The sequence below is a fragment of the Panthera onca genome, chromosome B4, assembly GCF_046562875.1.
Source record: "Panthera onca isolate mPanOnc1 chromosome B4, mPanOnc1 haplotype 2, whole genome shotgun sequence".
NCBI classification, from domain to species: domain Eukaryota; kingdom Metazoa; phylum Chordata; class Mammalia; order Carnivora; family Felidae; genus Panthera; species Panthera onca.
The window spans coordinates 113,151,962-113,179,099 of NC_138345.1; the positions used below are offsets into that span (position 1 = coordinate 113,151,962).

Consider the following 27,138-nt stretch of genomic DNA (forward strand, 5'->3'; position numbering starts at 1 on the left):
TCATACTCTCTCTCTCTCTCTCTCTCTCTCTCTCTCTCTCTCTCTCAAAAATAAATAAACATTATTTTTTCTTTTAAATAAAATAAAAAAATTTTTAGAAATTTAAAAAGGAAAGACTAAGAGAGCCACAGAATCTCAGTAAATTTCTGTGCCTTTAAGCTGAATGAGTTATATCAGGTCATATAAATTGCTTCACTCTCTTTTACTTTATCTTATGTTTTTGTTTTATGATTTTATTTGATCTTACGATTTTATTTTATTTTATTTATTTTATGGACCCATCTTGAGGTCACGATATAGTTTACGAGCTAATGCCCAAGTTTTCCACACTTTGGGAGCTACGACACCCTGTTCTACTTGATGTCATTCAGAGATACGCTCCTCACTCCCTATAAAATACCACATGATGTTTATTTCTCATTTACCTCTCAATTCATTTATATGGCTGTGTTTAAGCATTATAGCTGTCCTCAAATTACTGAGCTGTCTGCTGGAATGCTGCCAAGCATCTAGTAAACTTGAGGCTAATTCCTGATTCCTACTCTGCTTCTAATATCCAAGAAAAGCAGGTTTTGTTATATCTCAGGTGACTCTCTAAAGACATAGACACAAAAACCGTGTAGCATAATGAAAGTTACTCATGTGTTTTAAATGTTTTAATGGCCCTGCTATGAAGTAGGATCATGGCTGACATCCTGACCAATCTTTGCTCTTAGAATAGTTTAGTAACTCTGGCGCCCTTGAACAGCCTGTCACCCTTGAACAGCCTGTCATTGTCCAGTTTCTCTGGACAATGTTTAATACTGAGCCGCTCTGATGGTTAATTTTGTGTGTCACCTTGACTGGGCCAAGAGATACCCAGATAACTGGTAAAACATCATCATATCTGGTTTTGACTGGGAAGGTGTTTCCAGAGGAGATTAGCACTGAACTGGTAGATTGAGTAAAGATCACCCTCCTGTTGTGGGTGGGCATTCTCCAATCCTCAGGGCCTGAACAGAACAGAAAGGTAAAAGAAGGGTGAATGTACTTCCCCTGCATTGATCTTCTCCTGTCCTCTGACATTGGCTGTCTTGGTTCTTGGGTCTTCTGACTTAGTGTGGGATTTATACCATTGGCTCCCCTGGTTATCAATCCTTTGGGTTTGGAGTAAAACAATAACACCAGCCCTCCTGGGCTTGCAGCGTGCAGCCAGCAGATTGTAGGAGTTTTCAGCCTCCATAATCACATGAGCCAATCCTTTGTAGTAAACATTTTGCTTTCTCTCTCTCTCTACACCCTCCTCATTGGTTCTGTTTTATGGAGAAAGCTGAATAATACACCGCCCTCATAAATACACTTATTTACTCAACCAATAAATACTTTGATCATGGTATTGCGTATTGTATCTATAGGATAAAGATGGATAAAGTCTGTGAGAAGTATAGATATGGATGCTGTGGAAAAAAAAAAGCTATAGCTCAAAGTGAAAATGGCATGGGTGAGTAGAGAGTTTACATTTAGCATCAAGAGTTCCCAGATTGCACTTATAAAACAATACCTGTCCTTCAGTAGGGAACAAAGCAGAACATGTATTTGGGAATCAGTAGAAACCTTCTAGCTTTGGAACTCTTTAATGCTTTCCAGTAGTTATATCTACATGCTTGCCTTTGCATAGTGAGACGTATTTTCCAGAATATTTTTATATGCTTTAAGAAAGATATGGCACTATATGTGGGCTAGCTGAAGTCCCTGTCTCCTGACAGGATGTGAAAAATAAATTGACTCAAAAGAAAAAGAAAAACAACAAAACGGAATTTAGAATGATTATTTAACGCAATTTAGAAAATGCATTAAATTATTGAGAGTGGCTATCTATGGTAGTTCATTTCTTCCTCCTGCTATTATGAATTTTCAAAATTTTATATAGCAGAAAGGACTTACACGATTTAATAAAGTTTATTCATTTTCAATTATAAAATGTAAATGTACATTTTATAATTGTACACAATGTATAATACTATGTTGTTTTTTTTTAATCAGGATTGATTGTTTAGACTAAATACGGACTTCTCACACACAATGGGAGCCTTACCTCCGCACTAACCCTGGGAGCTGCTCCTTCACATAAAAGACCATGAAAGAGTCTACAAATGCCAGCATGAAGGTCCTGAAAGCATCCTGTAACTGTTGCCCATCCCCCACTCACCCTGTCCCTGCTCTCACTCGAGCTCTGCACCTTATTATATCATAAAAACCTCCCTCTCTCAATTATCCTCTCCAGCATCTCCACAGCCCGGCCCATAAAACTACCTTCCTTATCTTTGCAACCACTCTCTCGGCACATGTAAACACACTCAAAAGCGTATAATTTCCCCCCATCCTAATAAAGCACACTGCTGTTGGTCGTGGTACACATATGCATGCATGTTATATTCTCTTACTACAAAACAGCCAGTTCATCTAGACTACATAATAATGAAAAATGATTAACCCAGTTTATTCCCAATATTCATATTTTATTTATTATCGTAATGAGCTCGATGCATATCAGAAAGATGGAGTGCCATTTGGACCTTCTGTGGGTAGGTTTCTGTTTCCTCCCCTTTATCTTTCAGCTCCCCATTAATAAACTTTAGGAAGCAATGAGAGGAGGGCTGAGGAAAGACGGAATTTCTGTTCGACCCGGGCCCCTCTTGTGTAGAGCTAAAATAATTCCAAAATGAAATGTTTTGAAAAATAAGAGAATGAGGAGAAGGAAAAGCAGGAGAAGCATATAAGGAAGGAAAGAGCAAGGGAGAAGGTGAAGAAAAAATAGAGTGTTGTGTGGTTTTAGGGACCAAGAGACATCGGGTCCCTCAGACATGAGCGGTATAATCATTATGCCTGCATTTGTGTGTGTGTGCTGATTTGTGGCAATCAGTTTTTAGTATTGAGGTATAGTGTTAATTAGGGCTTATGCACCTCCAAGTCAATTAAATTTGGTTTATTAATGCATAATTCAATATTGTTATGTATAGCAGAACACTTGAAAGGATTTTAAAATGCTCTCTTCTGATGTGGCCTGAAATATTACAAGGAAACACCCACTGTCAAGTGAGTGAAAATGAATAATTACGGGAGCCCTAAAACCCCACAGTTGAGCAGACAAGACAGCTGCTATTATTAAGCCCTCCAAATTGAAAGTATGGATTCTATCATTATAAGAACAAAGACAGTGCTGTGATAATTATGGAAGCGCCATAGCTTCCATTTTTGCTAATGTTTTTAGTAGAATGTTTAAAGCCACAAAAGGTTAAGACGGAGAGCTCAATTTTTGTATCTTGTTACTCACTTAGATGAATGCATTTTTCTACCAATTGTAGTCATAACAGAGCTTGCAGTCCCTGCGACATCATGATAAGAAAGTGCCGATTTGGGCAAGAAATTAAATGATAATAAACATAGTGTAAGCTCAGTGGGGGTGATATTGTTTAACGTCAGTGGTGATTGAAACTACCTTCTAGATGACTGAAGCTTTGTTGGCCTCATCTGTTTATATTAATTTCTCCTTTTCGAAGGCCATTATCTTAAATTGCATGTTATATAACTTGCACCGCCTCCCTCCAGCCCGCAGCACCGCTTCTCAAGCAACTTGATGATGCGTATTGTGGAAAAAAGTCTTTCCTAGGCTCAGCGTCCAGGGAGATTACAATCTTGAGACTGTGATAGGAATGGATTAAACTTTGCACAATTTCCTTTTGCCACGTGAATTGAATCCTGTTGTGCTATTTTCTATCGTCCTTTCGATCTTTGTCACAGAAATGATCTTATGAAAGTGTTCGCCCTGCTTAAGTAACCCCGGCCTGGTTTTAACCGAGCCAGGATCTTACAGTTTGATTGGCTCTGAATTTTCCTTCCCTGGGAAAACAAAGCAAGAAGACTCAGACAAACCCACCCCACAGATGATAGAACATGGAAAAGGTCATTGTCCTTTGGCTCAGGCAGGCTTAACGAGGGCAGTCAATGATCTTCATGTTGATCTCATACAAAAAAACTGAAAGGGAAGGGGAAATGTCACCACATAAATCCAGTCGCGTGTCCACGATAGCACCCTCTGCAAGAGGGAGGCTGAGACAGTACAGAGGTGCTCCCATTTCCGTACAGCTTCGGGCTCTCAGATTCCACTCGCCGACTCTTCCTCAGATGTCATACTTTCCACGTTTTCATTAACTACCACACCTACTTCTAAGGTTAAGATGCAGTCACTCAAATGTTGATGGTGTCCACAGATTTTTATATTGCCTTTTATTGACCCCCACCCACAGATAAAACAAAAACATGTATATTAAGAAGGAGAATAAGAGGATTCCTTCCTCAGAACTCAATTTTGTTTTGATCTCTACAGTATCTTTGATGTGGGGCAAAGCTACTCTATGCAATGCAGTCTTCGGGATTTTGGTTGCATGCAAATTAAACTCATTTGGTGGAAGTTTAAAAAAGTAAAATATGTTTGCTATTTATTTTTGTGTCGACTTCATATAATTCCATGACCACCAATGAAAAATTTCTCCAAATGGAATCCATAAATTTCACCACATTAAGGTACGCAGTGATAAAGAATGATGCACTTTAAGTTAGCTGCAACCTACAGTTCATTTTTTTTTTTGTTGTAGGAACCTAGGTGAACTGCTTTGTCTCATCTCTGTCTTGTTTTAGAATAATTCACTTGTGGGCACCTGTTTTCCAAGTAGCTACATGGAATGTGGAATTATGGGTCAGGAAACCAAGGCTATAAGTGGTGAAATCTTGGATGGATGAGCTCTTTTTACCACATGATGTGAGATCAGCATTTTCCATTGGAAAGGACTAACTCAGAAATAGTCCCACAAGACTTTAGTCCTATCACAAATCACTAGAGGGACTGCTGAATCTTTCTGAAAAGAGATTTATTAATAGAGAGAGATGACCCTTTAGATCCACTTTATACTGTTTTACACTTATATGCTATGTTGATGCAAAATCTTAAATAGACACAGGTTATATACATCATATGGTACCCCAACCAGAGTGGTTACAAACTGGCCTAAAAGGTATTCCACTCAGACTATATCCTTTTTATCCTCCAGGATTATACCTAAAAATAACACTTAATGAAGCTAAGGAGCCAACTAAGAAAATTAATATTTACTGAGCACTGGAACAAGACAGGGATGTCCACTCACATCACTTTTATTCAGCATAGTACTGGGAGTCCTAGCCACAGCAATCAGACAAAAGAAGAAATAACAGGCATCCAAATTGGCAAGGAAGATGTAAAACTTGCACTATTTGCAGATGACATGATACTGCATATAGAAAATCAGACTCTACCAAAACAAAATGAAATAAAACAAAAAAAAACACACTGGAATTGATAAATGAATATTGTAAGATCACAGGTTACAAAATCAACATACAGAAATCTGTTGCATTCCTATATACCAATAATGAAGCAGCAGAAAGAGAAATTAAAGAAGCAATCCCATTCACAATTGCACCAAAGACAATAAGATACCTAGGAATAAACTTAACCAAAGAGGTGAAAGGCCTGTACTCTGAAAACTAAAACCCTGATGAAAGAAATTGAAGATGACACAAAGAAATGGCAAGACATTCCATGCTCATGGATTGGAAGAACAAATATTGTGAAAATGTCTACTACTCAAAGCAATCTACACATTTAATACAATCCCTATCAAAATGACACCAGCATTCTTCACAGAACTAGAACAAACAATCCTAAAATTTGTATAGAATGACAAAAGATCCTGAATAGCCAAAGCAACCTTTAAAAAGAAAAACAAAGCTGGAGGCCTCACCATTCTGGACTTAAAGTTATATTACAAGGCTGTAGTAATCCAAAGAGTATGGCACTGACACAAAAATTCACACATAAATCAATAGAACAGAATTGAAAACCCAGAAATGAACCTGCAATTAAAAGGTCAATTAATCTCCAACAAAGCAGGAAAGAACATCTAATGGGGGAAAAAAAGTCTCTTCAACAAGTGATGTTGATAAACCTGGACAGCAACATGCAGAAGAATAAAACTGGACCACTTTCTGTTACCATACACAAAAATAAATTCAGAATAGTTGAAAGACCTAAATGTGAGACCTGAAACACAGGCAGTAACCTTTGACATTGGTTGTAGCAACTTCTTTCTAGATATGACTCCTGAGGCGAGGGAAACAAAAGCAAAAATAAACTATTGGGACTACATCAAAATAAAAAACTTCTGCACAGTGAAGGAAACAATCAACAAAACTAAAAGGCAGCCAACAGAATGGGAGAAGGTATTGCAAATGACATACCTGATAAAGGTTTAGTATCCAAAATATAGAAAGAACTTACAAGACTCAACACCCAAAATATGAGCAATCCAATTAAAAAATGGGCAGATGACATGAATAGAAAACTTTCCAGAGAAGACATACAGATGACCAAAAGACACATGGTAAGATGCTCAACATCACTTACCATCAGGGATATGTAAATCAAAACTACAATGAACTATCGCCTCACACCTGTCAGAATGGCAAAAATCAATAACACAGGAAACAACAGGTGTTGGTGAAGATGTGAAGAAAGGGGAACCTTCTTGCACTGTTGGTGGGAATGCAAACTGATGCAGCCATTCTGGAAAACAGTATGGGTGTTCCTCAAAAAGCTAAAAATAGAACCACCCTATGATCCACCAATCATACTACTAGGTATTAACCCAAAGAATAAAAATATATGAATTCAATGGGATACGTGCACCCTGATGTTTACAGCAGCAGCATCTATAATAGCCAAATTATACAAATAGTCCAAGTGTCGATTGATGAATGGATAAAGAACATGTGGTATACACCCCCATATACACACACAGTGGAATATTAGTCATAGAATATAATGAAATCTTGCCATTTAAAACAACATGGAGAGGACTACAAAATATTTTTGATGTTTATTTATTTATTTTTGAGAGAGAGAGCATGAGCTGGGGAGGGAGAGAGAGAGGGAGACAGAATCCCAAGCAGGATCCATGCTGTCAGTGCAGAGCATGACATGGGGCTCGAACCCATGAACCTTGAGATCATGACCTGAGCTGAAATCAAGAGTCAGTCACCCAACCAACTGAGCCATCCAGGCGCCCCAGAACTACACAGTATTATGCTAAGCAAAATAAATCAGTCAGAGAAAGACAGGTACCGTATGATTTCATTCATATGTAGAATTTAAAGAAACAAACAAAATGAGCAAAATAAAAAAGAAAGAGAGAGACAGAGAGGCAAACCAAGAAACAGGCTCTTAACTATAGAGAACAAACTGATGGTTACCAGAAAGGAGGGGGGTGGAGTATGGTTAAGTAGGTGAATGGGGATTAAGGAGTGCACTTGTCATGATGAGCACAGGGTGCTGTGTGGAATTGTTGAAATAGTATATTAGTTAATAACTGATTAATAGAAAGAGTTGTCCAGGGCCTGTTAAAACTTCAGTTGACTTTGACTAAACTTTAAGTTACAAAACTATATTGTTGAAAGGATATTGAGGCCACATGATTGAAGTTGGTCATTTTTGTTTATTCCAGGCACTAAAATATCCCGTGTGCTACCACAAGAAAATAAATAAATAGTTATAAATACAGGCAGAAATATGGACATAAACACAGACATTAGTGCAACTCCCTAAACCAGAAGATGGGAAATTGCATTTTTGCAATCATAACCAAATCAGAGTCTGAAAACAGTCTTAATTTAAATGTACATCTCTCAACCTTACAGTTAAAACTGCTCATCATGCTCCATTATGTCAGGTTATAATGCAGAGCAACTGTGTGGACACCTGGGATGAGTCTCTTTTTATGAATCTTTTGATTATACATTCCATCAGGATTATTTTTCTTCATGTGTGGACCTCTCAGGTGCTTTTACCATCAGGGTTATATGGAAACAGGACTAGACCAATGCATGGAAACTCTCAGTAGTAACCCGTGTTTCCACTTAAGAGTTCATGCCCTTTAAAACATTCTGTAACTCACAGTGGTACATCAAGACTTGCATAATCTCCCAAAGTTTTGCAATAGAGTTTAACATTTCCTTAAAATCAGTTCTTTTATTACATTGTTCCTGTGCCCAAAACCACGGTCAATTTTTCAGATAAAAAATAACAAATAAACAACTTTTTAGAAATAATTGTCCCTGTATTTTGGAAAGCTGGGAATTAGAATTGTTAACATCTTTTTGAATGTTCATTTATTTATTTATAGATAGAAAGTGAGCAGGAGAGGGGCAGAGAGAGGAGAGAGAGAGAGAGAATCCCAAGCACACTCTGCATTGTCAGGTCAGAGCCCAACTCAGGGCTCAAACTCGTCAATCACGAGATCATGACCTGAGCCTATATCAAGAATCAGATACTTAACAGACCGAGCCACCCAGGTGCACCTATTGATAGAATTTTAAAAGATGGTGGTATGATATTAGCAAAGAATAGAAGACACAACTATTAATAAATTGTTTTATTATAAACTAAACTTGTCCGTTGGAATTATGATTTGATTTCCTTTTAGAAATGGTACAAGTAATGGTTAGCAACAAGAGTAGTACTGGCTAGTAAGGGGAATTTCAGAATTTTTTGGAGGGCATTTTTTGGTTATATCAATAGTGAGTGTGGAAAGGCATTTCATGAGTGAGAGCAATAAATGTTAACGGTCCTGTAAATGCTCAAAGTTGTCCCATTCAACTTAAATATCTTCCCAGACGTTCAGGTATAGCCATCACATGGAATCATTTATGTTATGCTCTGGTTGTGCACATTGTTTTAGTAGAATTACTGCCCTTGTGTTTTTTAAAAATGTGAAAGCTAGGATACAACATTGATCTTTTAAATTATGTTGTTGGTGGCTTTATCATCTATTCATTTCATTCCAGAAAGGTAAAGAGTATATATACTACAAAATATTTGTTATAAAAATATTTTTTACCTTATAAAACTGAGATCTAGAGGGTAAGAAATGAAGAAGGCATTAGGGTAGAAAAGCATAAGATTGAGTCTTAGAAACTCCTAAACTAGAAAATGTCCAACAATGGTTATGATAGCAACTTACGTGCTACTGATGTCAAGTTGTGGTGCCTAGGTTTGTTTTAATAGCTTGACTTTCTCAAGTCTTTCAGTGAGCCAGGGAAGCAAATGTTGATTTCAGTGGTATTTTCAATAGTTTCTAGGAGTACCATTTCAAACTATTCAAGGAAAAGCTTCTCCAAGATATTTGCGGCAAGGTTTCGTTGTATGTTGTTGGTAGTAATGGTGGCTTTATGTCCATGTCAGTCTCTGGAGAATTATTCGTGACATTTCCAAATGGAACTCTTTAAAATTAAAGTGGCATATAAGAAAATCAGTCCAGAAATCCCAGTATTAACAGCTCAAACTTTGACATATTTACATTCCTTTGTATTTTAGCCCATCTGCGCTATATGACTGAAGTCTTGCCCAAAAATGTGACCTTTTGAATAAGCTTTAAATACTCACTGGGCCAGTTAAAACAAATGCTCATGGGCATCAAAGAGCCCTCTTTTTAAAGGATGATCAGGATGAAGCCATATGTAGACATCCCTAATGGGATTCTGTCCATCTTCTTAATAATTCAATCACCTGCATAATCATAAAGCTTAAAATATACTCACCTTTGTACTCCTTTTATTTATTAAACAAACACTGACATCTAACTGTATAATACAGAATTATCTTCAAAGACATCTTTCCCCAGTTCTTTTTTTCCTCTGAAGCTAAAGGATGATTAATGCAGATAAGATGTAACTCAAGAGAAAGCATCTTATTAATTAAAATCCTAAGTTGAACAACATAAGAAGATTGTTTCTAACCAATAGCTTAGTAGTTATTTTTCTATGAACAGATATGCATGAATATATGAAGTATCCCATAACTTGCTGCTTGAATGGATGAGGATAGTAATTAATGAATGAATACACGTGTGGAGTAAATACTCACACATGTAAATACACTTTTACTCAGTAAGTACTGACTAAAACCCCATTTTGGGGGCGCCTGGGTGGCCCAGTCGATTGAGTGTCCAACTTCGGCTCAGGCCATGATCTCAGGTCATGATCTTCCAGTTTGTGAGTTCAAGCCTTTCATGGAGCTCTCTGCTGTCAGCCTGGAACTCGCCTCAGATCCTCTGTCCCCTCTCTCTCTGCACTTCTGCTCACACTCATTCTCTCTCAAAAATAAACATTAAAAAAGAACAAAACCTCCATTTTGGAAATATGCTAAGCTAAAACATAAAGACATTCCTAATAATGTTTTTTTGAATAGAAAGAACATAAAGAGAATAGGGGAGCCTGGATGGCTCGGTCGGTTAAGCATCTGACCTCTGCTCAGGTCATGGTCTCACAGTTGGTGCATTCAAGCCGTATGTTGGGCTCTGTGCTGACAGCTCAGAGTTTGGAACCTGCTTCAGATTCTGTGTCTCCCTCTGTCTCAGCCCCTTTCCCACTTACACTCTGCCTCTCTCTCTCTCAAAAAAATGAAGAAACATTTTTAAATAAAAAGATAACATAAAAAATATAGTTAATCATATTAGTGTAAATAATTACAAAATTCAAATGTATTTGTTGTTATGTATGCTTGCCTGATGCTGTTATTCAGAATTTATGTATAAACTCACTTCATTCCTATAACAAATCTATGAAGTGTTTCACACCATTTTACTAAGAATCTTGTTAAGTGACTTGCCCTAGGATACATATGACCTTGGAATACATTATAATAAAAATGCCATTGCTTGAGCTAATGAATAAGATCAGGTGTATTATAGACTTATGAGTTAAGACTTTTGTAGCAAGGGGGCACCTGGGTGGCTCAGTTGGTTAAGGGTCCGACTTTGGCTCAGGTTATGATCTCACACTTTGTGGGTTCGAGCCTCGTGTCAGGCTCTGTGCTGACAGCTCAGAGCCTAGAGCCTGCTTCAGATTCTGTGTCTCCCTCTCTTTCTGCCCCTGCCCCGCTCATGTTCTGTCTCTCTCAGTCTCAAAAAAATAAATAAAACGTTAAAAAATTTTATAAAAAGACTTTTGTAGTGAGTACTGGAAACATGAATTAACTTAAGCAAAGAAGAAGAAGATGAAAACAAAGATGAAGAGGAAGAGGAAGAAGAAGAAGAAGAAGAAGAAGAAGAAGAAGAAGAAGAAGAAGAAGAAGAAAGAGGAAAGAAAGAAAGAAAGAGAAAAAGAAAGAAAGAAAGAAAAGAAAAGGAAAGAGAAAAAGGCAGTGTATTTCCTGGACTATCTTGCAGACTCAAGGGTGGGATGGTGGCCAGACCTGTGGAAGGATGAGAATCAAGAATAGAAAAGCTTCTAGGAGTGTCACAAGATTTTTCCTGTTTCTCAAATTGTCCTTGGTGCTTGGCTGTGACCTTATTCTTTTTCTCTCTGCTTCCCAACTCACGTGGTCATCAGTGGCTTACAACCCAATTTGTTAACATTCTGGTCACAAAAGGCAATTAAAATTCCTTCAGTTCAAATTTCAAATTTCCTGGAGAAGAAGCTTTGACTGTCCAGATTGAGTCAGGTGATAACTCCTGCTCCAATCAGCAGTGTGCTGCTACGTGATTATGTCTAACTCATACTCCACCATCTCCTCTATGGTTGTGCACCACACAGAACCAAGGTGGCCATTGGAAGCCCTTCTGTTACCATGGGGAGTGATAATTTCCAGAATTTTAGGCAGAGACTTTGGTGGACATCTATCTAAAGAATCATGCACTTGAGATATCAAATATTCAAGAAAGAATCTTGCTAGTTGCTCTCAACACATTCTCCTATGTTGGTCTCTAGTGTTGTGAGATCGTTTTAGTGTATCTGGGTCAGACTGTCAGGTTTTCTGATCAGAAGCTACACTTGATCCTGTTATCTATATATAGTATTTCAGGTTCTAGGGAATTAACATTAAGCTAACTCATAGGAGACAGTTTAAAAATATATAATAAAATTAATAAAATAAAACTTTAGCCCCGATTTAATACAATGACAAATAGGCCTGAATGAAAGATCGTGACTGATCCTGCATGTCAGACTTCCCAGGACACTAAGTTATAGATCAACTGCTTGATAAAAAAAAAAAAAATCACATCAGGTAATCATTAACAGGTGGATTGTCCTCTCTCTAAGAAAAGGACATTTCTCTCTAAATAGGTAGGGCAGACCTCTCCGTCCACACAAGGGAGCAGTGTCCACTATGTAGTGTAATGTAAACTAAACACTCTTGTTCTTCTCCCTTTTATATGCAGTCTGCCTCCTCTGAGTAGCAATTGCTTTCGTTACATTCCAGACCTAAGGATGCCATTGTGATCCTATGGGAGTATTTCCTAGGCTTCCTCAATAAAATATTTGCAAATATCTCTTGACAGGTATCATTTTTCAGAGGGATGCTTTCATCTTCTTTATTCTGATTTTTACCAGTTTTACATCAGAGTGACCTTTTGTGTATATGTGTGTGTGACAAGAAATATAGCTTGATTACCATCAAGAACATTCTGTAAACAAAGACCTAAATAAGAGATGTAGTCAAGAATCAGGAAGTGGGTGGGATCAGAACCCAAGTGTGAGTATAAGAGTTAGTGGAGATGGCCCAGGAAGTCTGCCACAAATTTTGCTGGTGTAAGAATCATGTAATGTGCAAATTGGTATGTCTGGAGATGTCAGGCTAGATAAAAATACAAGATCAAGATGTACCTAGGTAAATACAGCATAGTGCAGGATGGCCAAGAACCCATCTGAAATTATGAGGAAGCAATCATATGCCACCTACCAAAATAGTTGCATTTGGTTGTATGAATGATGTACTGCCTAGAGGGCACTTCACATGTTAGTCATAATATATTTGTATACTGATTACAAATTTATGGCAGATAATAACATATGTTGAGGATGGGGTGTCTTTTTCAAATTCATGTCAAGTTGATAGGCTCGAGTGATACCAGTTGCCATTTTTGAATAGGTAGAATGCAAATGCTACTAGAGATTATAAAGGAAACCCAGTTATCTTAACCTCTGATCAATGTTAACAACTCCGTTTGTCAAGAGTGGACAACGTAGGGGTGCCTGAGTGACTCAGTTGGATAAGTGTCCGACTTTGGTTCAGGTCATGATCTCACATGATCTCACAGTTCATGAGCTTGAGCCCCACATCAGGCTCTCCACTCTCAGCACAGAGCCTGCTTAGGGTCATCTGTCCCTCTCTCTCTGCCCCTTCCTCCCTCCCAAAAAAATCAACGACAACAACAAAAAAGAAAGACAGCTTGGGATGAGGACACCCTGCTGTAATGCGGCCACCGTCAGTAACTCATGCCCCCTTCCCTGGTTCTAAAAAAAAAAAAAAAAAAAAGAAAGAAAGTATGGACAATATATTATGTGCTAGGCATGAAATCAGACATTTCATATTTTGTCTGCAATCAATGCAGACCACAAAGTTTTCCACCTAACTATAGTAACCAGCACTTGATGGCTTACAATTTTGGTTAAACAGATTCTTAACCTACAATCTGATTCATAATAGCTAAAATTTCTATTCTCATAATTAAAAAAATATTTCTGTCTTAGAATTTTATTCATAATTCTAAAGAACCCCCCAGTTTCCACCCCCACATCTGCCTCTCCCTATCATTGACGTAAATTGTGAGTTTTTAGAACTTCTTTGAATTACCTCAAAATATGCGATATGTGTGGTAGAGAGAGACCAAAGAGAGAAAGAGATCACAAGAAAGCAAGCTTTAGTAATTGAGCTCGAGATGTTGAGAATAGAAGGCAGAGGATGCCTCTATTAACAGTGCTTGAACAGCATGGTTCCTATCATCCCTATTGTGGGAGAGACTGACCAATGGTTTATTTAATAATTTGAAAGCCAAACTAAAGGTGAAAGAAAACTCCTGTCTTGCCAATAATTCCAGGCTTGGAGATGCACATGTTCCCGTGGGAGGCACGCAGCAGGTGTGAGAGCAGGGCTATTGCTGTTGGCTGTTGATTACTCTCTGTGTAATTTGAAAAGCTTTCTATTCCCACAGCTTTATGCAATATATCAACAGTAATAGATTCATAATCATTATCCAGCCTACTAGAGGTTTGGCCACTGTGACAGATGTCTTCTCAGTTTCATATTGTGAGCTTTCATTTATTTACCCCTCCCTCTGAAAAAGATCTTACGTAAAAACCTAGCATCAATGTATGTGATATGATGTTTATATTCAATAGTGACATTAGTTACCAATCTCTAAGTTCCAATGAGTAATTAATTATTAATTAACCATGATGAGCCAAACACACCAGCACTGATTCAGTATAGTTTATCCTTATTAGAGTTTATGGCAAAGATTACTAGATGATAAACAAACTCTCAGATATGCTTTTGTTTTTAGTATTTGCAATGATCTGTATTTGGGCTAAATATTTAAAGGCATTATTTTCTTTCAGAATCTCAGAGATATTTGTCTTAGTTATTTTTGTGTTTCTTAGATTTTTGTCTTAGAAATATTCCATCACTGTGGAAATGTAGAGTAATCCTCAAACGTCTCCACCAGGTCCAGCAGTAACCCCAAGACAGAAAATGTCCAAACCACCTAAATCGACATCTCTTTGCAAGAAAAATTGCATCCGTTCTCAACACTCTATGTTTTCTCTTTCTTAACTCTTACCCAGTGGACTTGTGGTGAATATATAAGAAAGGAACAAATTTATTTCCCTCTATTTATTGTTTAGTTTCTTAACAAATCTTGAGTTTATATGTTTACATTAAAAATTCACAACACCAATTGGACTTGAGAAAGTACTTTCAGGGTTCTGGTATTACTTGCATCATTGTGATTCCTTTAACTTTGAACAAAAATTATTGTTATTTTTTTTTTAAGTATTAACCACCTGGTTTACTTTATCTGATTGCTGCCTCTGTTTTCATTTCCACTGAATTTTAAAATACATTTTACTAATTATTTCTTTTAAACAATTTTGAGAATCTTAGAAACAGTCATGAATAGTAATAATGAGTTATATACCTTACGGAGAGAGTGAGAGAGAAAAAAATGCTAGTTCTAAGCAGAAAGCAAGTCCTCTGCATATAAAAATTCTTTTGGTCTTTTTAGTTTATCATCAGATCACCCAGAAAGCACAGGTTAAAAGCTTTAAAAAAAATCCGTCTCCCTCAGTTGAGTCTGAATGCTTTTTGAAGAGCTTACAACATTTCTTCTCCATTTGCATGTTTTCTTATTGCTCTGACAGTAAGTGGGAGGCCAGCTGGAAAGAACTGTGAAAAATATATGCTTGGTATGGATGAGTCTGAGATTTCCATAAGCAGTTCCATTTTCTAGCATCTGAGATCAATTTCTTATAATGACATTGAATAAAAACCTGTTAATGCATCACTTGTAAGCTCTGAAGCTGCTTATTCTACAAAGTGTATCTCCCATTGACTTTCATTTATCCTTTACCTCATTAGGAAGTGTATTTAGTTGTATTAAAATTAATTTACTGAATGACATTAAGAAATATGCCTAAATATTAAGATTGCCTTTTTGGTTCTTCCAATCCATAGGCATGAAATATCTGAGCATTTGTTTGTGTCATCTTCAATTCTTGCATCAGTATTTTACAGTTTCCAGAGTACAGGTATTTCACCTCCTTGGTTAAGTTTACTCATAATTTTTTTATTATTTTTGATATAATTGTAAATGGGATTGTTTTCTTAGTTTCTCTTTCTGCTACTTCATTATTGGTATATAGAAATGCAACAGATTTGTGCATATTAATTTTGTATACTGCAATTTTACTGAATTTATTTATCACTTCTAGTAGTTTTTTGGTGAAGTCTTTAGGGTTTTGTTACAATATACCCAGTACCCAAAGTGATCTACAGATTTAATGCAATTTCTGTCAAAATACCAACATTTTTTACAGAACTAGAACAAATAATCCTAAAATATATGGGACCACAAATTATCTGAATAGTCAAAACAATTTTGAGAAAGAAGAGCAGAGCTAGAGGTATCACAATCCTGGATTTCAACATATACTACAAAACTATAGTAATCAAAATGGTATGGTGCTGGAACAAAAAACTGACACATGGATCAGTGAAACAGAATAGAGAGTCCAGAAATTAATTCATATAGTCAATTAAAAAGACAGTCTCTTCAACAATGGTACTGAGAAAACCAGATATAAGCAAAAGAGTAAAACTGGATCACTTTCTTATACCATACACAAAAATAAACTCAAAATGGATTAAAGACCTAAATATGAAATATGAAACCATAAAAATCCTAAAAGAAAAGATAGGCAGTAATTTCTTTGATATTTAGGCATAGAAAATTTTTTCTAGATATATCTCCTGAGGCAAGGAAAACAAAAGCAAAATTAACTATTGGGGTTAATAAAAAATCTTTTGCACAGCAAAGGAAACTATCAACAAAAGTAAAAGACAACCTACTGAATGGGAGAAGACATTTGCAAATGACATATCCAATAAGGGGTTAATTTATCCAAAATATATAAACAACTTCTACAGCTCAACACCAAAAAACAAATAATCCAATTGAAAACTGGGCAAAAGACATGAACAGATATTTCTCCAAAGAAGAAATACAAATGACCAACAGACACATGAAAAGATATTCAACACTCATCATCAGGGAAATGCAAGTCAAAACCACAATGAGATATCACCTTATACTTGTCAGAATGACTAAAACCAAAAGCTCAAGAAATAACAAGTGTTGGTGAGGATGTAGAGAAAAAGGAACCTTTGTGCACTGTTGGTGGGAATGCAAATTATGCAGACACTGTGGGAAACAGTATGGAGGTTCCTCAAAAAATTAAAAATAGAGCTACCCTATGATCCAGTAATTGCATTACTGAGTATTTATCCAAAGAATACAAAAGTACTAATTCAAAGGGATAGATGCACCCCTATGTTTATTGCAGCGTTATTTACAGTAGTAAAATTACAGAAGCAGCCCAAGTGTCCATCAATAGATGCATGGATATAGAAGATGTGTTATGTGTTTGTGTGGATATATGTGTGTGTGTGTGTGTGTGTGTGTGTGTGTGTGTGTGCGCGCGCGCGCGCGCGTGTGTGTATACTGGAATATTATTCAGCCATAAAAAAAGAATGAAACCTTGACATTTGCAACAGCATGGATGGATCTAGAGAGTATAATGCTAAGCAAAATAAGCAGAGAAAGACAAATATGTGCTATCACTCATATGTTGAATTTAAGAAACAAAGCAAATGAACAACAACAAAAAAAAGAGAGACAAACCAAAAAACAGACTATAGAGAACAAACAGGTGGTTACCAGAGGTGAGGTGAGGGGGGAGATGAGAGAAAGAGGTGAAGGGGATTAAGTATTTATCTTGATGAGCACTAAGTAATATATGGAATTGTTGAATTGCTATATAGCACACCTGAACGAATACAATACTGTATGTTACCTATACTGGAATTAAAATTAAAATAAATAAAAAACATGCAAAACAAACTGGTAGTTGCCAGAGGGGAGGGGGGTGAGAGGGTGGGTTAAATAGATAAAGGGGATTAAGAGTACACTTACCTTGATAAGCACCGAGTAGTGGATAGAATTGTTGAACATTGTATTGCACACCTAAAACTAATACAACGTATGTTATTATGCTTCAATAAAAGAGAGAGAGAAGATCACCTTTTTGTATATATCAAAGGTCCTGGGTCTAATCGGAAATCCCGTGGCAGCTTTCAATTAAAAGAGTAGAAACATCCAGGGGATAGAGATGATGCAGAAAAGCATTTTCCATCAGCATATCAAAGGTCTTTTGCCTAGTGGTTAAGGCTGTGGACTCTGGCAATAAGACCACTTAGTTGTAAATACCAGATCTTTCATTTAAATCCCATGTGGGCAATATACTTAATATTTCTATACATTGATTCCTTCATCTATCAAATGGGTATAACAATTGTACCTCGATTATTGTGAGGGTTTAGTGTGAATTTATTGACAGTATGTACTAAGGTGTATTAGCTACTATATAAGATTCACAGCATCTCATAAAAGTCAGACTTAATCCACTAGTGTCTGAGATTAACTCCACTTCTCAGACCTAGGGGTTGATTTTTTTTTTCCTTTGAAAGAATGCTCCAACAATAAAACTGTGCAAAAAAAAAAAAAAAAAAAAAATGGAACACATTCAGAGCTCCATCACCAAAAGGCTTCAATGAAATCTGAATGGACTTTTGTCATGGATAATGAAGAGATAAACCCCACAGCAGATCAGCCATTTCTTGGATGACCGGAGAACCCTTCTAACTGGAAGATGTGATGATTTTCCCTGGGTTTTGAGATTGTTAGAGGGGAAAGTCAGAGGACTCAGAGGATAAATTGGCACATAGGGGAAATTGTTTGATAACAAATCCTTAAAAAAGATTTCCAATGGTAATGTTTTTGTTTTTTTTTTCTACTGGGATTCCTAGCCAAAAAGGACTTGGCTCTGTGACAGCAGGTTTAGAAATGTGTTTAGTTAAGATTTATAGTTTTACCATGTTTGTTAAAAATCTAGCCACTGTGCCCCAGTGGCTGGCTGGAAGGGTGGTCAGATGCTGTTCATCACCTGAAAGAAATTAATCTCCATCCACAACTCATCAGAGTGGACAGAGAGTCAATCTTTAGTTGGATGCCTGTAGTCCCATAATCTCCTTCTCTTTTTCCTTTTCAACTTTTCTTCAGAGTCCAGACTCCATCATGCTTCAGTACTTTTTGATTAAAGTTCCATGCTGAAAGGAATATGTTACATCTTTACCCTCTTCAGAAAGGATCGGCTACAAAACAGACAAAATCATCGAATACCTCTTTTAGCAAAATCCTAATCCTTGAGGATGATTTAAAAAACAAATAAATAAATGAAAGCTTTCCATTGCAACAGTGAAAATGCAAGAAGCATAGGCAAGAAAGAACCACGTCCTGCCACAATTTGAGAGAATTAGGAGAGCTTCTCTAAAATCATGTTTGATCCGATGTTTCATGATTCTATAATTACTTTCAACTATATAGAAAAATGCAGCCTTGCTTCTGCTGAAGCCAGGACCGAATAAAGCAAGACACAGTTTGCCCAAAAATCAAGTTGGTAAAAAAGGGATCAGTATTCCAGTGAATTTTAAGGAGACTTTTGGGTGTCCTAAGTTTGAATAATAAAGGAATAGTGGTAAAAAGGAAAAAAAAAAAGAGTGGGAAAGGAAAACAAAGACAAAGGGAAACTTAAATAAAATCTATGGCCTGAGTAAACAGAGTGCAAGTAACTCAAAAGTGCAAGTAACTAACTTTGCTATATTTTAATGTAATTTCTATGTTTTACATGCATTAGGTATGCTGTTTGGCACTATTTGTTTTTCTCTAAATTGTATGTCAGTGATTTAAAAAAAGGAAAGAAACCTCTTTAGTTTTTTTCCATTTTAAATTAAATCATTCAGTGTAATGCTTCAGAAAGTGAAATCTAATCTCACATGACCTCTAAGGTCTTTTTGATCTCTGCTCTTCAAGATGCTAGGAGTCTATGACATGCTAAACACGCAACCCAAATCTGCCATGACCAAGTCGATTTCAGATTTCCATTGTTACCAAACTTGCGGACTAGATGGATACGGACTTTGTAGAGTGGTTTATAATTTATCTGGTTGTCTTTCTGTGCTTAATCCGTCTGTGGGAGTGACAGTTTGACATAATCACTAGCTTCAAATAAGTAATTCCATTCACTATCAGTTTTTAATTTTATTTCCTCATTCCTTTATTGATGCAGTAAAATGCTGGTTAATCTGCGGAGCCCAGGCAAGCCTGGTGTTGTCAGTATTAATTTCACACTACTGCATCTTCATGTTTGGTCTTATACAGTAATTAAAGGAAATCATTATAAAGTTGAAATTAAGCTGGGTGTATAATCTTTGGTTTTAGTTTGCATGAGACCAATAGATGATTCATACCAGTCTTTATTATTTTCTTCACATAGCCAAGATTTTCTTTCTCTGGTAGAATATCTAGTCAGGTGCATTTCTTTGTCAATGTCGTTTTTATTTTATAGTGTGCAACCTTCCCCCAAATACCTATCTGTTAGGCAGATGGGAGTTATTCTTTTAACTCTGCGAAGATTTAAATTTTCTAAGAGCAGTGGTTCTCAAAGTATGGCACCCAAAGGAGTAGCATTAAACTCACATGGGGTCTTAGTCTGTTCAGGCTGCTCTAACAGAATGCCATAGACTGGTGGCATATCAACAACAGAAAGTTTATCTGGTAGCAGATGACTGAGATTAGGGTGCTAGGTCCAGGTGCAAAATGATCAGTTGAGGACCCTCTTCCAGCTTGCAGACTAATGATCTCTCATTGCATTCTCCCAAGTTGGAAAGAGGGTTAGGGAACACTCTGGGGTCTTTTTCATAGGGGTCCTAATCCCATTCATGAGGGCCCCACCCTCATGACTTAATTACCTCCCACAGGTTCCACGTCCTCATACCGTCACTTTAGGATAGTAACATGAATTTTAGGGGGACACACAAACATTCAGTCCGTAAACACAAGGTCTTGCTAAAATGTAAATTCTGTCAAATCAGAAACCCTGGAGACAGGGCCCAGCAATCTGTTTTAACAAGCCTCCTAAGTGATTCTAATGTATGCTAAAATTTGAGAACCACTGAGTTTGACTATTTATTTACCTATTTAGAGTTAGAATTTTTAAAGAATTTCACTCACTGTATCTACTTTACCATCATGACAGCCTGTGGAGTGGCACCATTAACCCCATTTTATAAATGAAGGAAGAGGGGCTTAGAAAACTTCAAAGAGTTGCTTTAATTCACAGAACTGGTAAATTGTAAGACTTGGATTTAAACCTGAAATTTCATAATGTTTTTTCTGCCACGTTTATGGATTTCAAAAATATCTCAAAGGAAATATCCGGTGGATGCCCAGTATATAAATGAGATAACATCAGATAATTCTTTTATTGAAATGAAGTTATATGGGAGTATAACTTTCATAAAATCACATCCACTTAGTCCACATCCCTTTTCCCCATACACACACACCGTCACCTCTTCACATAGCGGACACTCGGCTGTCTGTTGGTAGATTCTTCAAACGATAATACACAGGCTCCACTTCAGATTCTCTCCTTATTGGTAAATGCCTTGAATGTCATGATAAGTAACTAGAACTTCAGTGTTACAAATCGGTGAGTCTGCCCTTCAGTGCCATGGATGGATACTCAGTTGTGGAGGGACAACTGGAATTTTGCAAGAGGTCCACCCATCTAGAAGCATGGGAAGCAGTGACTTTAGACAGGATGAATATCTTTCAATATGTAACACAAATATTCAGATGCCTAGAGATTAATAAAATACCGATTTATCTCAGGGTACACTAGATTCAGAGTAATTTTATGCCATCATGGATTTCCTCAAGCAACAGATTCCAAAAGTTCAACTACCACCACATAGGCATTTGCAGAGTTTATTGATGTTATAAGGGAAATTTGGACTCAAAGTTTGGCATTTCTTGCCATTTATGCTTCTTGGTCTATACCACCTGTCTTCATTCAAATTCAGGGCTTAATTTACCTTGACTATCAAAATAACTTGGGTGACCATGTAATTTATCATCTAAACTAGGATACTTTTGAGAGTGAAAGAGGGCACTATTAATAATTACACTGGGATAGCTGCCATAAACCAGGGCAGTCCTAAGCAAACAGAGAAGTATGGTGATCCCAGCAAAAACCACTTCCTCCCCACCTCTGGCCTCTGTCTTTTGCTACCCAATGTGCATACGGTTTGCATGGTTAATACATAATCCTGGTCATGTCACTCCCTTGCTCAAAGGTCTCCTCATTCCCTGACACAAGACAATTTAGGTTATTTACACTGACATTTAAGATCCTACAGGATGTCAGGATTTTCATTTTAGTCATTTTCTCTGGTCAAGACTGGTTACTTAATTTTTGAGGGCCAGTGAAAAATGGAAATCTAGGATCCCTTGTCCAAAACTAATTACAAATTTCAAAATGGCAACCACAAGGTAATAAGCCAAGGGTAGAGCCCTGTGTAGCTGTACAAGTCATGTGACCAGGGAATCTGACCTGGACTCCAACTAAACCAGCCCATCCGCCAGCCTCTCACACATTTGGCACTCTCCTCCCTCTCTCAGGTCCTCCTTGGAATGCCTCATTCCTCGTTTCTATCCTTTGAAACTCAATTTGTACTTTGAAGTCTGGCTTGGAAACTGTTTCTTCCCCCATAAAGTCTACCTTAATTCCACTCATTTCTTCTTCCTTAAAACCCCCAATTCTGTTTTATCTGCCTACGTCTCTTGGGTCATATTGTATTACTTTGATCATCTTCTTCTGTTACCTTAATCATCCGCATCACCTAGTTTCCAATTCAGTTTAGTTATAGAAACATAGTAAGAATTCCAAGAATGCTTGCTGAATGAATGCACTGGCAAATTTTTAATTTCACTTCATTTCCAAATATGCAGATTATTATTATTTTCTGACAATAATCCCAATTTCATTATACATTCTTTAATATTGCCCAAGTATATATTGGTTTATCTTCATTTGGAGGAAATTCTTTGATTTTTACTTCAATGTATACATATACTACCTAAAATTTCCTTTCTTCTTGTACAGTGTGGAAAAGGAAAATGCTACTCACTAGGCACATATCAAGTGCCAAATAATGTAATAGAAACTTTTACAAAATATATCTAATTTAGTACTTGCAAAACCCATGTGTTAATATACCCAGATTACAAATGACGAAATAAAGATCCAAGGAGGTAAAGTCATCTGCCCAAAATCACACAGTCAGTGAGAGAGCCAGAAGTTAGAACAATATCTGTTGGTCTCTGTCTGTGCTTCCCACCATACAACACTACTTTCATAAGAACAGCTCTAAGTGATAGGTGGTAACAACCTGTCAGTTTAACATTCAGTTTATGAAAAGTTTATGAAAAGTTTATGACAAACTGCTAAAGTCTATGACTGGGCATTTTCACAGTGGCATCCACCTGGCTGAATCTGTTCCCTATGTTTCAGGTAAGGAGATGAGCCATCCTCGGGCTATGGTCAGTTCTGAGGCCACTGTAGGCAATTAGGTGGCCTGGCAGCATGGCCAAGGGTATCCACACAATCCTCATCTCCTTTCTCTTCTGAATAGGACAGGATGCATTACAACTTTATGCTGTCTCTAGTAATGTCCTGCAGACTGTAAATATTTGTTGTCTAAAAGTGAGTAAATGGACACATTATAAAACTCCTGAATTCCCACAGTTGACTCTAATTAGAAACATCTCAGCCAACAATTCCAGATGTAAATACACACTCAGGATCCTACAAGGGGCCACAGAGCCCCTCTACCACCCAAGGCCAGCCTCCCTTAGGCAAGGATGGTTTCTTTTCAGAGATCCCAAATCTTGATTACAACATATCCTTAGTTGTTGAATCTTGGTGATGTTACAGATCTTGCCTGTGGATCAGAATTCATAATTTTGATTATGTGCAGCCCCAAGAATTGCCCTCAGAATCAACACATTTCATTTGCATTTGACACAGGAAATAGCTGGTGCTCAAGAGAAAAAAGAAACTCATGGTTGTGAGAAGCTCACTTTAGGGCATTTACTCTGGGTGGAAGTGAGGGCCTAAGGTCTCTAGGAAGTGGGAACAGGTCAGAACAATCAGAAAGGGTTATGTTTAACTAACTAATTAGAAACCTCAGTCTCTAAAATAAGGAGGCCCTCGTAAGCTCAACAGTACCCCTGGGGTGAATGGAGCTTTTTAACTCATACTTCAGAGACTGTCTGCCCCCATTTTCTCTTCAGATCCTGTGTTATTTCTCAGATTTTCACTTCACTTCTGAGGCAGATCACAGAGACAGAAGAAGAGTTAGTGAGACTATTTCCCTTCTAACACTAGTATTGATCTGTTCTTTGAGATTCAGCTCTAAAGTCAAATTTCTCTGAAGATTCCTCAATTCCCAAAGAAGAAGATACAACATGTTGTAGTAGAAAAGATTATGGAGTTTGGATCCAGTTCAAATGTTGATTCTTTGATCTACCTGCTGGTGACCCCGAGCACATAACCTAACTTCTCTGAGCCTCAGATAGCTTGGATGATGATCCTTACCCAATCAGATTTTTATGTGATGGTACCTGGTTAATAAATGTTGGCTCCCTTCTCCTCACCATATCCCCATTGTAACCAGTACCATCATTAACTTATTTTAGACTTTCCTTATATTCGGGTTTGAAAACACACGACTTGTGTTTTCTTCTATGATGCGAACTGCCTTTCAAGAAAGGGAGATGTGCATCCTTGTAGGCTTCATGTATCTTTTACAACATATGTTCAGTGCATGCTCTTTACAAGGAATTAAGTTATTTTTTATTCATGGAAAAGGAATAAACTTTGCCTCAAAATACAAAGCAAATAATCACTAATATAGACATTTACCCAAAGAAGATATACAAACCACCAACAGTTATATAAAAGGATGTTCAACATCATTTATCATTGGGCAAATACATACCAAAAGCATAATGAGGTCACCTGTTAGAATGACTATTAGAAATAAAACACAAAAAGAAAAAAGGCAAGAAAGAAAAACAAAATAACAAGTGTTGGCAAGGATGTGGAAAAACTGGAGCCCTTGTGTACCATGTGGGGGAACATAAAATGGTGAAGCCTCTATTGAAAACAATATGAAGGTTCTCTTAAAAAGAGAGTTACCATATGATCCGGCGATCCCACTTCTGAGTATTTATTCAAAAGAATTGGGAATAAGATCTCCAAGAGATATTTGCACTTTGACATTCATTTCAGCATTCTATACAATAGCCAAGAAATGGAGACAATCTGAATGTCCATTGACAGAGGACTGGATAAAGAAAATATAGTATATACATACACTGGAGTATTATTCAGCCTTTTGAAAGAAGCAAATTCTGTCATATGCTAGAACACTGATGAACCTCAAGAACATGATGTTAAGTGAAATAAGCTAGTCACAGAAGGACAAATACTATATGATTCCATTTACTTGAGATATCTAAAACAATCAAACTCATAGATGCAGAAAGTAGATTGATGGTTGCAGGGGCCGGGAAGGGGGAAATGGGGAGTTGCTTTTCAAATAGGTGTAGATTTTCAGTCATGCAAGGTGAAGAAGTTCTAGATATCTGCCGTACAACAATGTGCATATAGTTAACACTACTATACTGTGCACTTAAACAATTTATAAAAAGATAGATTTCATGTTAGGTGTTTTTTACCACACACAAAATTATTATCAATAATAATGAATACTAGATCTGGTTGCTTGTAAACTTCTTATATTTAGTACTTTCTTAAAAAAAAACTTGAAAGAATGAAAATATTTTTAGTGCCTTGCTATTTTAGTACCCTGGGACTAAAGAAAGTCAAAATGTAGTATTCTCTGACCAGCACTACCCTCTAAATAGTTGTCCTTGATCTGAGTATCACAACAGTCAAACCAAGAGATCAGACCATATATAGTTGAACAGTTAAGAGCTCAAGCTAAAACGGCAACTGTCAATCTCATCTCTTACTGGCTTCTTCCTTTGAGCAACTTACCTTTATTTACTCAGATATACAATGTAAATAACAGGGCACCTGGGTGGCTCAGTTAGTTAGGCATCCAGCTCTTGATTTTGGCTCAGGTCATGATCTCATGGTTCGTGAGTACAAGCCCCGCTTCAGGCTCCAAGCTGAAGGTGCAGAGCCTGCTTGGGATTCTCCCCCTCGCTCTGGCCCTCCCCTGCTCGCTCACTCTCTCTCTCTCTCTCTCTCTCTCTCAAAATAAATAAATAATTTTTAATAACATTTGAAAAATGAATCAAATGCAGATAATAATAATGCTTCTCTCATAGTATTGTTAGAATGATTACATGAGATTATACACCTAAAGCACCTAGCTCAGTCAATATAATACTATTAATTTGGACTCACAATAGGTAAAGAACTCAGATTGCACATGAGAATGCGTGTGAGTGTGTTTGCGCACTTAATTATCTTGTTTCATGCAGGTTAACACTGTGAAAGCATAACCCTCATATTTCTGTCCATGATGTATTTATTTTGTCAAATTCAAATTTTTTTCAAAGTGAGTCACTTTAATCTTTTCATCTACAAATTATGAACTCTTTTTAAGACAGATTACATGTACTTTTTTCTGTTCTGATCTCCCTTCCTTTTATCTACCCCCAAATCTAGCAGTATAGCTGGTCTATTGTAGGCTTTCAGCAACATTTTTTTGAATGAATAAATATTTATAAATTTAATTTTTAAAATTTTTTAGTTTATTTTGAGAGACACAGAGACAGTGTGAGTGGGGGAGGGGCAGAGAGTGAGACTCGAGAGAGAATCCCAAGCAGGCTCTGTGCTGGCAGCCCAGAGCCCGATGTGGGCTCGAACTCATGAAACCGCAAGATCATGACCTGAGCTGAAACCAAGAGTCAGACGCTTAATCAACTGGGCCACCCAGGCACCCCTATAAATTTAATTTTTAGAAAAAAGTGCTGCAATTATTTCATCAGAAGAGAACAGAACTTGCTTGTTTCTTCTCCAAGCATTTCAAATCCTTGCCTTCTGAGGAGCTATTGATGAAAGAGTTTCTATTTTATAGAACTATACAGTCAGGAAGACTATAAGCGGCCTGAAATTTCATTCATTATAGTTTATAGACCGATAAGATAGGAAATTAAAACCCAAATAGACCTATAGAATTGACTATCAAGGACTTGGGGCAGGGTCTTCTGGTGTCTATACCTGGCTGCATTTGACTAAGATCTCTGGCTTCACTACAGCCAAGACCATAGCTAATATAACAGCTTTCAGTGGACCTCAGAGTATTTCTGTCTATGGGGAAGTATGTTAGCATTTATTCCATTGTACCCTCTTAACGTCTCTTCCCTCCTCTCTTTTCAAAATCACACACACACACACACACACACAAATATTTTACATTTGCAGAGTCCTTTTGACCACCAGGGGGCCTTCATGAGAAAGGGCAAGCCTGGAAAGAACTCTTAAGAGTTCCCCCTCATTCTGTCAAGGAAA

At 37.2% G+C, this 27,138-nt stretch overlaps 1 long non-coding RNA gene across 1 annotated transcript in view; it reads left to right on the forward strand.

Annotated features, from left to right (window-relative positions):
- The window catches only part of LOC132693976 (uncharacterized), a 66,596-nt gene that overhangs the window by 7,465 nt on the left and 31,993 nt on the right, over positions 1–27,138 (forward strand). The window contains exon 2 of the long non-coding RNA XR_009617087.3: positions 15,584–15,657. This is a non-coding gene — a long non-coding RNA (uncharacterized LOC132693976). The remainder of the gene's footprint in view (positions 1–15,583; positions 15,658–27,138) is intronic.